General features: G+C 43.1%; 1 protein-coding gene and 1 non-coding gene across 3 annotated transcripts in view; one reads left to right on the top strand and one right to left on the bottom strand.

Annotated features, from left to right (window-relative positions):
- The window catches only part of JARID2 (jumonji and AT-rich interaction domain containing 2), a 277,495-nt gene that overhangs the window by 184,473 nt on the left and 77,436 nt on the right, over window positions 1-15,586 (bottom strand). The gene's annotated exons all lie outside the window — the stretch shown is intronic.
- LOC112623921 lies at window positions 14,732-14,837 on the top strand. The gene has a single exon (XR_003119270.1). It is a non-coding gene; the product is annotated as a U6 spliceosomal RNA (small nuclear RNA).

Genomic DNA, 15,586 nt, shown 5'->3' with positions numbered 1-15,586 from the left:
GAGGGGGCTGGTTCCTCTGCAAGGAGTGCCTCTTTCCTTTCCTGGGCTCGCCCCTTGCAGCCTTCCCTGAGACAGCAAACGGGAGGGCTGGAACAATCCGACATTGTCGGCAAAGGTCTGGGTTGCCTTGCAAGGTATAGAAAGGCTGCACATACGGGGCCTCAGACCATCTGTCCTCACGTCTACAGATAAGTTCCAACTGCCGAATGGTATCAAAACAAATGGTTTCTTTCTGAGGACAAGCCAGTCCTTTCTGTACATCGTAATTTGGCCAAACCTTTGTGCAGAGGGCTAAGAGGCATTTTTCCTCCAGATTCTGAGGGACAAAGCAGTCCCGATGGTTTAGGATACACTCCAGAGGAGTATAAGCTGGAGGTGGTGAAGATAACTGGTTGCCTATTCTGAAAGACAGGGAATAGAGGCGTCCCTCATTCCCTTCCTTCTTTCAGCAAAAACTTAGGCTGTGACAGAGAGAGAAAGCGAGTGGCCTCCTTTCACTCTCCACTTCTTATCCCTGGGCCAGCCATAGGTACCACTGCGGTACATACCCATGAAGCAGGGAAAACCTGGAGAATAGGAATTAACTGCCCTCACCAACGCCTCCATTTCTCCGTGCTGTCGGCAAACTGAGTTCCCGGGGCCTGTTTACACGATGAAGTTTACACGATGAAGCATGGCGTCCTTCCGTGAGGTGGACGGTTGGTTGGCAGGAATTGGTCCTTCCCATTTACATTGTGCCTGCTGCCTGGCCTCGGAACCCTCAGACCTGGTTTTTCTTTCTAGGGCCTCTGCCTGAAGCTTGGAAGTAAGTTTGGGACTAAAAAGGCATTTTAGAGGCTGTTTGTATCTGTTTTGAGTGTCTCAAATGTGCCCTCTCAAATCTGCAGTTCTCGGCCAGCAGGGGCTGTTCCTTCATTAACTTTCCTATCAGAAACAAAGTTGGGAGGGGGGCCCTCTCACTTAGAAAAGGAAAAAAAGAGAAAAACAGTTTAAGAGGCAAAAAGGGGAAAATTCGGGGGGTGGGGGGAAGAGAACCCCTTGCTTAGTGCAAGTGGACCCCCCCACACACCCGAATCCTTATCTCTTTCCCCGGTTCAGACTGGGCTGCATTCCTTGGCCAGGGTTCCACTGGTGTGGCGGGTGAGAAGCGCCCATCCATTGGCCCTGCAGGGTCTCAGCCACCACCATGGCTTTCTACCCCGCCTCCCCCATCGTGGCTGCTGGACTCAGACCTTGCCTGCTGCAGGCATGCACAGCCGCCCAAGCTGGGAGAGGAAAGATCACAGGAGGTGCCCTGAGCCACGAGTGCCTGCGGCTGTGGAGACATACATGGCACCTCTAGGAACAACTGGTCTGATGCGCACCTTTGGCGGCTAAGCCTAATGCTCATTTTACTTGGTAATATTGCTTATTACTTAGTAATTTTAAAATACATTTTAAAAGAACATGAAATGTACAGAACTGTACACTCCCAAATCTGTTTTAAAAAACAAACAAACAAACAAACAAACAAAAAAACCAGAATCCTGAATTTTACTAGTGAACCAATGCTAAATTAGAACACTGAAGGGAGTATGTTTTTAACAAGCTCCAGACAGTAGCGTTCAACATTGGGGAACATTCCTTCCCCAGGCAAAATGGTTTCTATAGGAAAACTATTAACATTATAAGGAAAGAGATAAGAGCCATTCAAAAACCTCTCTCTTGTAAGAGAGAGAAGAGACAAAGTCTGGGAGTTTCGATCGGCAGTTACGGTGGTTTAAAACTGCATGAAGGGAAGCAGAACCTCTTAGTCACAGGAAAGAGATGGCAGGGTTTTGGAAGAGATGGCAGGGTTTTCCAAGAGAGGCAAAACCTCAGTTTCGCATTCGTTTACATTCACCCAGAGAGGGGGACAACGGAACCTTTCCCATTACACATTTAAGTGAGGTGATTACAAATAACAAATTGATTTTTATATGTGACTTACTGAACCACACTCTGAATAAGTTAAAATAAGTTAACCCTTCTCTGGTGAGAGAACTTGCTAACCAGATCACTGAGTCTCTGATCCTGACTGCACAACAGAATTACACAAAGAGAAGGAAAAAATACATTATCCTGGTGGTATGTTAAAATGCACAGAACGTAGGCAGGCATGGTGACTCGTGCAGGTAATCCCAGCACCTTGGGAGGCCAAGGTGGGAGGATTGCTTGAGCCCAGGAGTTGGAGACCAGCCTGGGCAGCATGGTGAGACCTCATCTCTTAATTTTTAAAAATAAACTTAAAAATAACATGAAATGTACAGAACTGTGTACTCCTAAATCTATTTAAAAAAAAAAACAAAAAACAACAGAATCCCGAATTTTACTAGTGAACCAATGCTAAATTAGAACACTGAAGGGGGTATGTTTTTAATAAGCTCCAGACAGTAGTGTTCAACATTGGAGAACATTCTTTCCCTAGACAAAATGGCTTCCCTACAAGAGCCTTATTGTACACAGGCATTTACAAATAGTGTTTTAAATGTAGAATTAAAATGTATACTCCAGCTCTAACTAGAAGTTAGCAAGCATTACTTACTGAGTTTGACCAAAGTAGTTCATTCCAAAACATGAAAAGCTACAAACATTTAATCTTAGGTTTATATTTTTAACAACAATATACAGAAATCTCCGCAATAGCCAATTTTTACTGAACCACCAGTGTTGTAAAACACACAAATAAATTCGTCTTGATATACTTTTCCTTCTCTCCCTCAGACTCCCCACCTGTTTTTCAGTTTCGGGAAAAGGCAGCCACTGATCTCCATGACACTCACCGGAATCATCTCTTCTGGGATGATAAAGGGGCCATGCCTTCCTTCCTTCCTTTCTCTTCTTTCCCTTTCTTTCTTTCCTTGCCTCCTTCCCCTTCTTTATTTCTCCCCCTCTCTCTTTTCCCTTGGAGACAGGGTCTCGTCACCCAGGCTGGAGTGCAGTGGCGCAATCTCAGCTCACTGCAACCTCCAATCCTCAGCTCAAGCAATCCTTCCACCTTAGCCTCTTGAGTAGCTGGGACCCCGAGCACACACCACCATCTCTGGCTATTTTTTTCTGTGTTGTGTATAGAGATGAGGTGTTGCTATGTTGCCCAGGCTGGTCTCAAATTCCCGAGCTCAAGCAATTCGCCCCCTTCAGCCTCCCAAAGTGCTGGGATTACAGATGATTACACCACACCAAAAGGGCCATGCTCTGGAGAAGGAATACACAGCCTGCTCCAGCTGTTGGTCCACAGAAACAATGGGCGCACATAGGAATATTCGCTTAAGGCTTGAGTGGCACAGGCAGAAAATCTGGGAGTCTCCAGCACACTCCTGCAGTGTGAACAGTGGACACTAGGAGGAAAGACACCCCCAGGGACGCCTCAGTATGGACAGGCAAGCAGAGAAAGGTAAACTGCAACAAGACAATGTTCTCACAAGAATGAATGATGGCATCCCAGATGTGAAGGAAGAGGAGAGAACTTCTAAAACAGTCAAACCTGTCAAATGTGAAGTTCTAAACAGCACTACAGGAACCTGACCTGCCAGAAGCAAGGTGACCCTGCCATACCTAACACATGGTCAAGTAAAACATGAGGGGTATGGGCCAGGCACGGCGGCTTACACCTGCAATCCCAGCACTTTGGGAGGCCGAGGTGGGTGGATCGCTTGAGGCCAGGAGTTCGAGACCAGCCTGGCCAACATGGTGAAACCTTGTCTCTACTAAAAATACAAAAATTAGCCAGGAGTGGTGGCACATGCCTGTAATCCCAGCTACTTGGGAGGCTGAGGCAGGAGAATCTCTTGAATCCATGAGGTGGAAGTTGCAGTGAGCTGAAATCGAGCCACTGTACTCCAGCCTGGGCAAAGGAGCGAGACTGTCTCCGGAAAGAAGGAGGGGAAAAAATACAAAAAATCAAAAAAAGAGGGGTGTGGACTGAATATCCCCTGGCGGCCCAATCCAGTTCCACAAATCTAAGATCTATGGACTTTCAATTACCATTTATAAAATCAAAAGAGAAAAAAAGGCTGGTGAGTGTTTAATAATCTGCATCATGAAGAAATTAAATATATCCCACTGGTTTAATACCACTAATTTTTGAAAATCAAACCCATGAAAATAGCAATATTCATGAGCCTAAGTGGTATGATACGCAGTTATATTCCAGTTCTTTAAATGGCAGTAGTAGTCAGTTTTGAACAGGAACTAGAATTTCCCCAGGCCCACAGTACCCCATGTGTTATTGGGACTTTGTGTAGAATTTCAAAAGGCCTTCTTGTCTACATTTATACACTCTCTCAAATATTACAGTATTGAAGAAACAAACAGAACATGATGGAAGATACCCTTTGGTAACAACAGCCTGTACCTGACTTGGCCCATCTGTCAGTTAGAAAGCTGGTACCCCAAAGCGCAATGGAAAACAGCAAAAGGAGCAAGCACGTGGTAAAATGAGTGTGCAAAAACTGCTGTGAAAATTACATCAAACCTAGACTAGCTTGAAATGAAGAGGCGGTGATCAGAAAAGTAGTGGCAGGGAATGAATGGAAAACCTTATTCTCTTCAAGGTATGTAAAAAGCATCCTCACATTAAAATGCATATCGATATAGAAAAAACATCCTTATAGAAACAGAATTATAAGGAAGCATTCTAAGATCTGACTTCTGCCAAAGTAACTCTAGGGCTCATGTTCCTATTGGTGACATAAGCCACTGCTCCATAGGAACCCCTGTGATTACAAGGTCAAATTTTATTCCATTATGCAGCACACTGACAATGCCTCTTCAGAGACATGATCTGTTAATGTACGATTTATTGTAATTAAGCAACACAGTTTAATGTCATCAAGAGGCTTTAATTAGAGAAGGCTGCCGTGTCTTCACGCTGTCAGATCAATTCCTGTTTGCACAACCGGACAGACTTATACATGCTCTGGGAACACCTCTGCATGTCCTGAGCAAGCCCTCCTCTGGGGTTATGGACTTCCACACACTAAGATGTCATATTTTAAAGGTTTGCCCACTAAATGTATTTTGTGAGTTCATCCAAACAAGTCTCGGGGCGGGGGGAGCACCCTTCTCTTCTCCAGAACATCCTAATAGGTGGCTTCTTTGAAAAGATTACCGCCTCAGTGTTAGGTTTCCCTGGCCCCAAGACTCCCTGGTCATTTGTATGTTATGGCACCAACTTTGAATTTCATTTCTGATCATGCATAACGCTATTCTCTTTCACCTATGTATTCCTGAACCAATTTGGCACTCAACTAGCTAGAATATCCGATGGTTGGATAAATAAGATGCAGAGTGTTCATACAATGTAAAGTTTTTCAGCAATAATAAGGAATACATTCCGGAAACGGACAGTGGTGATGGTTACACAACATTGCAAATGTTGTCAATGCCACCGAATTGTACACACAAAAAATGGTTAAAATGATAAATTTGGTGTTATGTGTATTCAACCACCATTTTAAAAACCGAAGGAGGAGGTTAGAAATGAAGTACTGATTCACGGAACATGGAGAAACATAATGCTAAGTGAAAGAAGCCATACACGTATGGTCACATAGCATACGATTCCATTTACATGAAGTGGCCAAAACAGGAATATCCAGTAACAGAAAGGACATTAGTGGTTGCCAGGGCCTGGGAAGAAATAGTAACTGATCAGTACAAGATTTCCTTTTGGATTGATGAAAATAGTCCACAATTACATAGTGGTAATGGCTTGCCCAACTGTGAATATACTAAAAAACACCAAGTTGTATATACTTTAAAAGGGTAAATTTTATGATGTGAGGATTACATTTCTATAAAGCTGCTATTGTTTCAAAAATAACAGAAGAATACGGGAAGAATCTTAAGAAACAAGGAGTAGACAACGAATGTATGTATTGAAAACTATTTTGGATTATTTATCAGGACAACCCCACACACAAGTAATTGTTCTCTTTCCAGCTCTGCAGGATCTAGACAAGTGAACTGTTCAGGTCTTACGACAACTTAGAGGGCCTATCAGACTGGCAGGAGCTCAAAGGGGACAGCTGGACCTACATAAGTAGCACCCACCACAGCTGCCAGTTAATTTCTTTTTCTAAACACTGTGGTCTCTTCTCCTGGAGCTGCTGTACAGGCTTTTGTCACTATAATAAATATTCCTTCAGAAGTACAGGGAAGTTAGGAGTAATTTGGAACAGAGCTATTAAATACTGCTCTTTCTACATAATAAAGCTGTTTTGATACAATGCTGCTTTCAAATACCTGCCAGGTTAATGAAATGAAAATTAAGATTTGGTGTTAACACTGGGAGTTTTGGATGGTAACACTATTACATGACATATTCTAATTCATTACTAAAAGAACTGTGTGGCATGTTTGAGCTCCAGTTAATATTGAGATATATATAAAAATTAAATTCCTGAGGTAGATTGCTAATTTGGTTTTTCTCAGATAACCATTTGACATGCCTTGTAAATATTAATAAATTATCAATAGTTGTTTCTGCATAAAATTCTCATTCTTTGTCGGCATTTTTTCCTAGCCCATTCTAACCCCCCCGCCCTTCCTTCCTCACTCTGACATATGGTGAAGAGCAACTGGTTTCGAGCTTGGCACTGCGACTATTTTCAAGCAGCCTTTCTGAGGGCCTCAGTTCCTGCATCAAGCGTGCAGTTCTAATGGACTGCCTTAGCAGGTGTGCTACCAAATATCAAACAGAAGAATACAGTCCGGAAGTAGGGACAGTAAGTCTAGGATATTTTGTGTTAACTTATGAATTAGAATTTTCCATTTAATATTTTCAGACACTTGTTGATTTTAAGAAACCACGGAAAGAGAAACTGCAGAAGGAGGTCCCACCGTACTTTTTTTGAGATGGAGTTTCATTCTTGTTGCTCAGGCTGGAGTGCAATGGCGCAATCTCGGCTCACTGCAACCTCTGCCTTCTGGGTTCAAGCTATACTCCCGCCATCATACCCGGCTAATTTCTGTAGAGTTGTGGTTTCTCCATGTTGGTCAGGCTGATCTCGAACTCCCGACCTCAGGTGATCTGCCTGCCTCGCCCTCCCAAAGTGCTGGGATAAAAGACATGAGCTACTGCACCCGGCCCCCCACTGTACTATTAATTGAAGTCACAGCTTACATTAGGATTCACTTGCTCTTTGTGTCCTACATTCCACAGGTTTTGACAAATGCATAGTGTCATGGATTCCCCATTCAGTCTGGGGTATTTCTTAAAGCACTGCTCAAAAAGACAGTTTCCAGGCCGGGCGCGGTGGCTCACGCCTGTAATCCCTGCACTTTGGGAGGCCGAGGCGGGCGGATCACGAGGTCAGGAGATCGAGACCATCCTGGCTAAAAAGGTGAAACCCCGTCTCTACTAAAATACAAAAAATTAGCCGGGCACGGTGGCGGGCGCCTGTAGTCCCAGCTACTCGGGAGGCTGAGGCAGGAGAATGGCACGAACCCGGGAGGCGGAGCTTGCAGTGAGCCGAGATGGTGCCACTGCACTCCAGCCTGGGCGACAGAGTGAAGACTCCGCCTCAAAAAAAAACAAAAAAGACAGTTTCCAGTACTATACTTCTGAGGGCACTCTATCTGTCTTCCTTCACCACTTCTGGCCTACAGATTTGTTTTGCCTTTTTTTTTTTTTTTTTAACATGTTTATTTTTGTTTAGTTTTCTTTTGTTTGAGGCAGGATCTCACTCTGCCACCCAGGCTAAAGTGCAGTGGTACGATCACGGCTGACTGCAGCCTTGACCTTCTGGCTCAAGCAATCCACCTACCTCAGACACCCAATTAGCTGGGATTAGAGGGTACGCCATCATGCCCAGCTAATTTTTGTATTTTTTTGTAGACACAGGATTTTACCATATTGCCCAGGCTAGTCTCCTGGGCTCCAGTGATCGAACTGCCTCAGCCTCCCAAAGTGCTAGGATTGCAGGTTTGAGCTATCACACCCAGGCTTTTTGCTTTATTAAATGAGTAGTTAATTCCTGAACTACTGCTCCTTTCACAAGACAATGAAGTCTAGTGAGATGTTCTTGTACTTAAGGACTATCTTAGGAAACAATTACTTAATTACAACATGTAACACTCTTTCCCAGAACCTGAAAAAAGTCACCTTTTAAAAACAGTGACAACTTTGAAGTATTCAGTCTCCCCAAGGCAGGAAAGTGAAGAATAGAAGGAGGACTTAAAACATATATATTTTAAGAAAGCTTTTGATGTGACTTTCCCAGTATTAAACAATACCTCTTAGCAATGATTGCATCTTTTGGCTGATTCACCAAGAATAACGACCGCACAGAGAAGTTTCTGGCTACACTATTTCCATTACACATTCTGGGAAGTGTTCAAAACGTTAAATGTTTTGACCGTTTTCCGAATTTATACTCTATGCTTTTAATATATTAGAACTGATTTTTGAAATATATTGTCCCTTTAATAAACACCAGGCACTAATCTAAGATTGCCAACCTAAGTCATATTTCTGCTGGAAGAAAAAGTACACTGAAACAATTAACATTATTGGAAGAAAAAATGAAAAAAGAAGAGGGCAAAACCCACACACCATACTTCCTCCGGTAATGTGGTCGTGACCACTGTGTTGTATCAAACCCTGGCCACACAAGTGGATCAACTTAACCATTCCAGTGCTGGCGCAGGATGTGGACTCGGTGGTATTAATGAGAGCGCGGGCTTATAATGCAACCTCACCAGACCAAATAACCTCCTGGCCACACAAGTAGAAAATAATTAAAACAAGCACGATTCCAATTTAGCTTTGTAACCAGATGGTGAATGAAAAAGCAGACAAAGACTCGTTTTGTGAATAACCTGGGGAACAGCCCCTATAGTTTCTTTTAAAGTTACAGCCTGACTTGTGAAATCAAAGAGGAAAGGAAAGAATACAAAGGTTCTCACCAGAATTCACTCCTAGAGCACATATATATCCTTTTCCTTAGGTCATGACCAGACATCACAACTCATTCCTTAAATGTATGTTAAGTTTAATCACAGTAAAAACCCAGAAACCCACTGAAAATTAAGTGGTGGCAAGAATCTGCTGAACATCTATTTCAATGTTGAGCTCTGAGCTGTATGTAAAGAAATATACGAGATGTGTTTTTTAAATCATCAGGACTACAAAACAACATGAGTCACCACCCAGATTCTACAAAGATCTTTCCCCAAAAACAGACAATATTTGCAACCTAACATAGACTCATGCCTTCTTTTTCCTCCCTTCAAGAATAAGGCATTTCATGGATGGGCAAAGGAAGAAAACATTTTAAAACCCAAAGGTTCCTAACTTCGCACAAGAACTCTGTCAGCAGTCTAGAAATGGGAAAATAAAATCCAAATGGCTGCCTGACCTTCACAGACTTAGACAGAGCGCATGCGGTTTAACCTGCTTATTAAAGATAAAAGCTCTCATTCATGAAAGGGAGACATTAACTAATCTGTGCATCCTCCAGTGGGGATAAGGACAGCGAAAGAGGCCATCATACGGTCCAGTACTCCTTGAGATTTACAGTGAGCTTGCCCTGAGTCAAACAGCAAAACTGTGAGCTAGTTTATTTCAGCACAATAATCAAACTTTTCTGTTAGATCCCAGCAGGATGTCAACTTTCCCTATAAACCCTACTCCTGCTCGCTGCTAGCAGCGGCTGACTTCCCCAGGCCCATCCCTCCCCAACCCACTCATTGCAGAATTAATCACAACCACAAAGCAGAAGAATCCCAGGCCAGAGTCCCAAGGGATAGTAAGATGATGACTAAGGAGGGAATTACAGGCCTAGGGTGATACCAAAATAATCCAAAAAAAAAAGAAAAGAAAACCAACAAAAAAACATATTAAAGAGACATTTGTTTCTGCCTCATTCAATTTAAGCATCAACGAAGATTGTTTCTTTGGGTTCCTAAATCCTGTTTTTGACCTACTTTGCTTCCTTGAGACAATGGGTTTACAATAGGTGTACAGACGCTCATGTGGCCCCGAGGAAAAAAGAAGAATCTAGGAAAAAAAGCCCATTATGAGGATATTACATCTGAAGATCTAATGTACTTTTCTGACTTTTAGTGCTGGTCACTGTCCACAGGCTCCTTGAACAAGGGGGGGTGCCATCCCCACACAGGTGGGGCCTCAGCAGCTAGGCATCTAAGGAAGGGCCCTTTGCACTCTACATACTTGACATGTACCCTTCCTGCAGCAAAACAATAGTCCACGCCATATGAACATGTGCTGCACAGGTGTAAATGAAGTCACTGTGAATTTTAAACAGAGGAAGGTGTTTCTTGACCATTTGAATCTCTTACTTGAAGCCAGAGACACTGTGTGGATGTTCTGAAGTCCGGAGTAAAGGAGACTTTGGTCCTGACTTTCACACTTACTATATTACACTGGGCAACCTAGATAAACAATTGTATACACCAAATTCTGCTTCTGGAACAACAGGAGTAAGCAGTCAATAAAATTTAGCAATATTCTAAGCACCATACATCTAATCACTTAACCCTCCCAATGACACTAAATCATAGTAAGTTTTTCTATTACCTTCTATTTTCAGCATTTCAAGTAACTATAGGTATGAGGCACAGTAACTTGCAACCTGCAACAGCAACCTGCAGACACTGGTGTTATTAGGAATTGCAAGTAATACATGTAAAGCGTATCATCCTGCCCAGTGCCTGGTACACAGTGGGTGCCCAGTAAATAGTAGCTTTACTATGTTTTGGAGAATTTGGAGATCCTGTTCACAAGCTCTATCGCTACCTGAATTCCATACAGGTGACTTTGTGGGAGTGATCTTTGCTTCTTCGGAGCTCAAAACACTGTAAAGTAAGGGTATTTAGGAGCTGCAAGGCTGGAAAGCCCTACCAGGGGTGTTGCAAGACACTGACCCTTCAAATTCCCCTCCTGGTTCCCTTCATGAACTCTCACACAGGCGAGAGTCTTCCATTGCACCAATATTTATTGAATAGCTACATGTCCCGGGCCTGTAATAACTATTCACTGGCAATTCACTAAGAAGATGAATCAAAGGTGGCTAGGCTGGCGATAGTAGGGTTCTCTGAAAACAAACAAGATACTGTATAATGTGTGTGGAGACAAATACGAACGAGGTACACACCAGAGCTACTCCAACATGGAAAATGCGTCTAAGCGGGGAATGAAAAACGCTTCACAGAAGTAGTAACATTGAGTCTTGAAGGATGAGAATGTGAAAGTAAAGAGGGCAGAGACCGTGTTTCAGTCTAGTTCACAACCAAGCCCATTCATCTGCTGCTTGAATTTATTCTTTTTATAAAGACTGTCCTAGAACCAAATTTCTATAGCTCTGCTGTTTTACCCCAGAGATTGCTACGTGCTCTTCTTTCCAAGGCTTCCTGTGTCCTTTATGACCTCTCTCCCTCATTCCTAGTCCTCTCTACTCCTCCCCACCATCCAATGGCAGCATGCAGGGACGCGCGCACGCGCGCACACACACACACACACACACCCCCACACAAACTTCCAGAATGGAAGGGATGGCAGCCTAATGCAGTATCACTCACATTTACACCTGCCCGAGATGCCACCATCAGATCTCCCCCTCGTGGCCTCACAAAGTAAGGTGAACATTACTCATGTTGCAGAGTTATGCCTTGAGACTGATAAGGGACTAAAATATGAAAATGTGCAGGAGTGAGGTGGAGGCTAGTCAAAAGGCGACTACGCAGCGAGCTATGATCGCGCCACTGCACTCACTCCAACCTGGGTGACGGGGCAAGCCCCTGTCTCTTAAAAAAGAAAAAAAAGGAACCTAGAAGTTATCATTTTTATTTGTCTATTTAAAAAATAAATTTCCAAAAAAGAAACAGCACCAACCCCCAAAAAGGGAAAGAGGAAGGAGCCTCACAGAGTAAGAGAGAAAACGGGAGAAAAAAACATCCCAAAGCAAAACCCATCAGCCGTGTTTCAGGTCGGGCCCAAATGTTGCTGCCAGATTAAATGACCCACCTGCACTCTCAAAAGCTGTGGCCCTTGGAACAAGTGACCTCATTTATCCTCAAGAACAACAAATTAAAGGGAGAGAGAGATTAAAGACTAAAAACATGTTTTATCAACCCAACCAGTATCAATGTAGAGCCCTTATTTTAAAACATGAGACTGACAGTAGGGGAAATCTGAACACCTGACTCATTATGTCATCAGTATCATGGGTATGTTGTCTCTAAATAGAATTCACAGCTTTTAAAAATACTGCGCCGGGCGTGGTGGCTCACGCCTGTAATCCCAGAACTTTGGGAGGCCGAGGAGGGCTGATCACTTTAGGCCAGCAGTTTGAGACCAGTAAGGCCAACATGGTGAAACCATGTCTCTACTAAAAATACAAAAATTAGTCGTGTGCAGTGGCACACACCTGTAGTCCCAGCTACTTGGGAGACTGAGGCATGAGAACTGTCTGAGCCTGGGAGGTGGAAGTCGCAGTGAGCCAAGATTGAGCCACTGCACTCCAGCCTGGGTGACAGAGCCAGAATCTGTCTCCAAAAAAAATAAAAACATTAATACTGACACGCCAGGCATGGTGGCTCACTCCTGTAATCTCAGCACTTCGGAAGGCTGAGGCATGGGGCCAGGACTTCAAGGCCAGCCTGAACAACACAGCAGGACCCCATCTACAAAAAATAAAAATTAGCTGGGCATGGTGGTGCACACATGCGGTCCTAGCTAGTGAGAAGGCTGAGGAGAGAGGATTGCATAAGCCCAGGAGTTTGAGGTCACAGTGAGCTATCATGGCACCACTGAACTCCACCGTCTCCATCTCCCACCCCCCAAAAAAAGTCTGAGATTTGCTTCACTTAAAGGTGTAAATGAAGCAAAATTCACCATGACTTGATACTTCTGCAATTAGAGGCTGCATAGAAGTGTAGCACATATTTTCAGGACTCAAAAAAGTTATTGTTTACCTGGGTTTCACATACACATTGATATTCACCATACTAGAAATTAAAACAAATTTTATATTAATTCATTTAGAAAATTATACAACCATTACATGTTAACAGAAAGAAAATTTTTATGAAAATTGTATTTTACAAATTGAAAAAGTTGTGAGAAAAGTGGCACTTTCCACTTATTTGCAAATATCTTTAATATCTGGCTTAACAGGAGTCAACACAGTTCTCCTAACTCAATTCAATCTGATGCAATATCACATATCATGTAGTAACTGGAAAGCCCCACTGCACATTTGTGAGAAAATGAAGAAAACAATGTCTCAGTTTTTACCACGGTACTGCTTTTCACCTTGGAAACTCCCAGGAAGGGACTATGATCTACGGATCCCTAGATGACAGTTTGAGAACCGCTGTGATGGAGCAAAGTCTACGGCAGTAAACGAGAATTTCCTTGACTTAGCAAGAATTCTATGGTCCTCTTTATTGAGGTGAAATCAAAGTCCCAAGTTGACAAAAAGAGTATCATGTCACCCCTGAACACCCTCCTGCACAACACATCGTCATGAAGAAAGGGTCTCTGTGTAGCATGGACTGGTCAAAGGACCCTCAGACATTCCCACAGCTAAATTCAGGACGAGCTGTGAATGTTCAAAGATGTACTTTCTAGATTGCTGATCACTAATAGTAAATCAATATGCTGCGTCTCTTGACAAGCAATTTTCTTCTAAATGAAATGGGAGGGGGGGGGGAAGAAGGATAGATTACAGTATAACACAGAGAGAGAGGCTAAGCTGAAATTGTTTCAGTTGTGTCTGTGCACACACACAGGCACACAGAAATACTGGGTCTCAATTCAAAAGTTCTTATTGCAAATAAAAGTCAAAATTAACAATAACACAATTCCCTCAGGGACAAGGTATAGATTATCAAAGTTTTTATAAAGAAAGACAATGGGAAGAAAAACCATGTTTGAAGAGAAAGTAAAGGTGGTGACTAAATTACATTAAAAAAAATCAAGTTTTGAAATTGTGTTATGGTCTTCATTTAAAAAAAAAGAAAAAGAAGTTATACGCACACACGAATACACAGAAAAACTCAAAAAGCATGTCCTCCAGCAAGGTATTAGGCAGGCTGAGTGCAACTTACTCCTTTATTCCTTTCTGGGCTGTTGAAATTCTTTCACAAAGGTCAGGGGTTGCTTTCAGAGTTTAAAACAACAACAACAAAAGACATTTCTTTTTTTTTTTTTTTAAATAACAAAACACCTCTGACCCATACTTTGCTCCAAACAAATATTAACTCAAAAAGCAGTTGGTGGGAGTGGTGGCTCACACTTGCAATCCCAGCACTCCGAGAGGCCGAGGCAGGAGGATCACACTTGAACTCAGTTGTTTGCAACGTGCCTGGAAAACACAGCACGGCTACAAAACTACAAAAAACACAAAAATTAGCCAGGCACGGTGGTGCATGCCTGTAGTGCCAGCTACTTGGGAGGCCTGAGACAGGAGAATTGCTTGAACCCAGAAGGCGGAAGCGGAGATTGCAGTGAGCCTCCAGCCTGATCAAAGACTGTCTTTAAAAAAAAAAAAAGAAAGGGGGGAGGGATTGCATTGGGAGTTATACCTGATGTAAATGACGAGTTGATGGGTGCAGCACGCCAACATGGCACAGGTATACATATGTAACAAACCTGCACGTTATCCACATGTACCCTAGAACTTAAAGTATAATTTAAAAAAAAAAAAAAAAGAAGAAGAAAAAAAAAAAAGGAGGGGGGGTCATACTGCTCACTTTGGCAGCTCATATATTAAAACTGGAACATTACAGAGAAGATAACATGGCCCCCGTACAAAGATGACATGCAAATTCGTGAAGCTTTTCTTTTTAAAGTTATCACGAGCAAACTGGGGAGAAAAAAATTATAAAAGTCCAAGAGGAAACACGAGATAATCCTTCCAATCTTGGGTTATAGAAATATTTCCTAGGACACAAAAAGGATAAATGATAATACCTTGGGCTTCGTAAGTTTTTTTTTTTTCTTTTGAGATGGAGTCTCGCTCTGTCCCCCAGACTGGATGGAGTTGGAGTGCAGTGGCAAGATCTTGGCTCACTGCAAGCTCCGCCTCCCAAGTTCATGCCATTATCCTGCCTCAGCCTGAGTAGCTGGGACTACAGGCGCCCGCCAACACGCCTGGCTAATTTTTTGTATTTTTAGTAGAGATGGGGTCTCTCCGTGTTAGCCAGGATGGTCTTGATCTCCTGACCTCACGATCGGCCTGCTTCGGCCTCCCAAAGTGCTGGGATTACAGGCATGAGCCACCGCGCCCCGTCTTTTTTATTTTTTGACAGAATCTTGCTCTATCGCCCAGGCTGGAGTGCAGTGGCACGATCTCAGCTCACTGCATCTTCTGCCTCCAGGGCTCAAGTGATTCTCACGCCTTGGCCTCCGGAGTAGGGAAACGTTACCAGCTGACTTGTGTCACCTAAAAAGTCTTATGCTTAAGTCCTAACCCCTAGTACCTCGGTATGTGACTGAATTTGAAGATTTGAAGTAAAAGGACATCACTAGGGTGGTCTCTGAGCACTGTAAGTTCAAGACAAAAGATGACAAGCTTGCTGTCAAGGGAAAAGCACCAAA

Source organism: Theropithecus gelada, chromosome 4 (assembly GCF_003255815.1).
Source record: "Theropithecus gelada isolate Dixy chromosome 4, Tgel_1.0, whole genome shotgun sequence".
Taxonomy (NCBI): domain Eukaryota; kingdom Metazoa; phylum Chordata; class Mammalia; order Primates; family Cercopithecidae; genus Theropithecus; species Theropithecus gelada.
The sequence above is the reverse complement of the archived record's forward strand: the minus strand, read 5'-3'. Positions and strand labels throughout refer to the sequence as shown.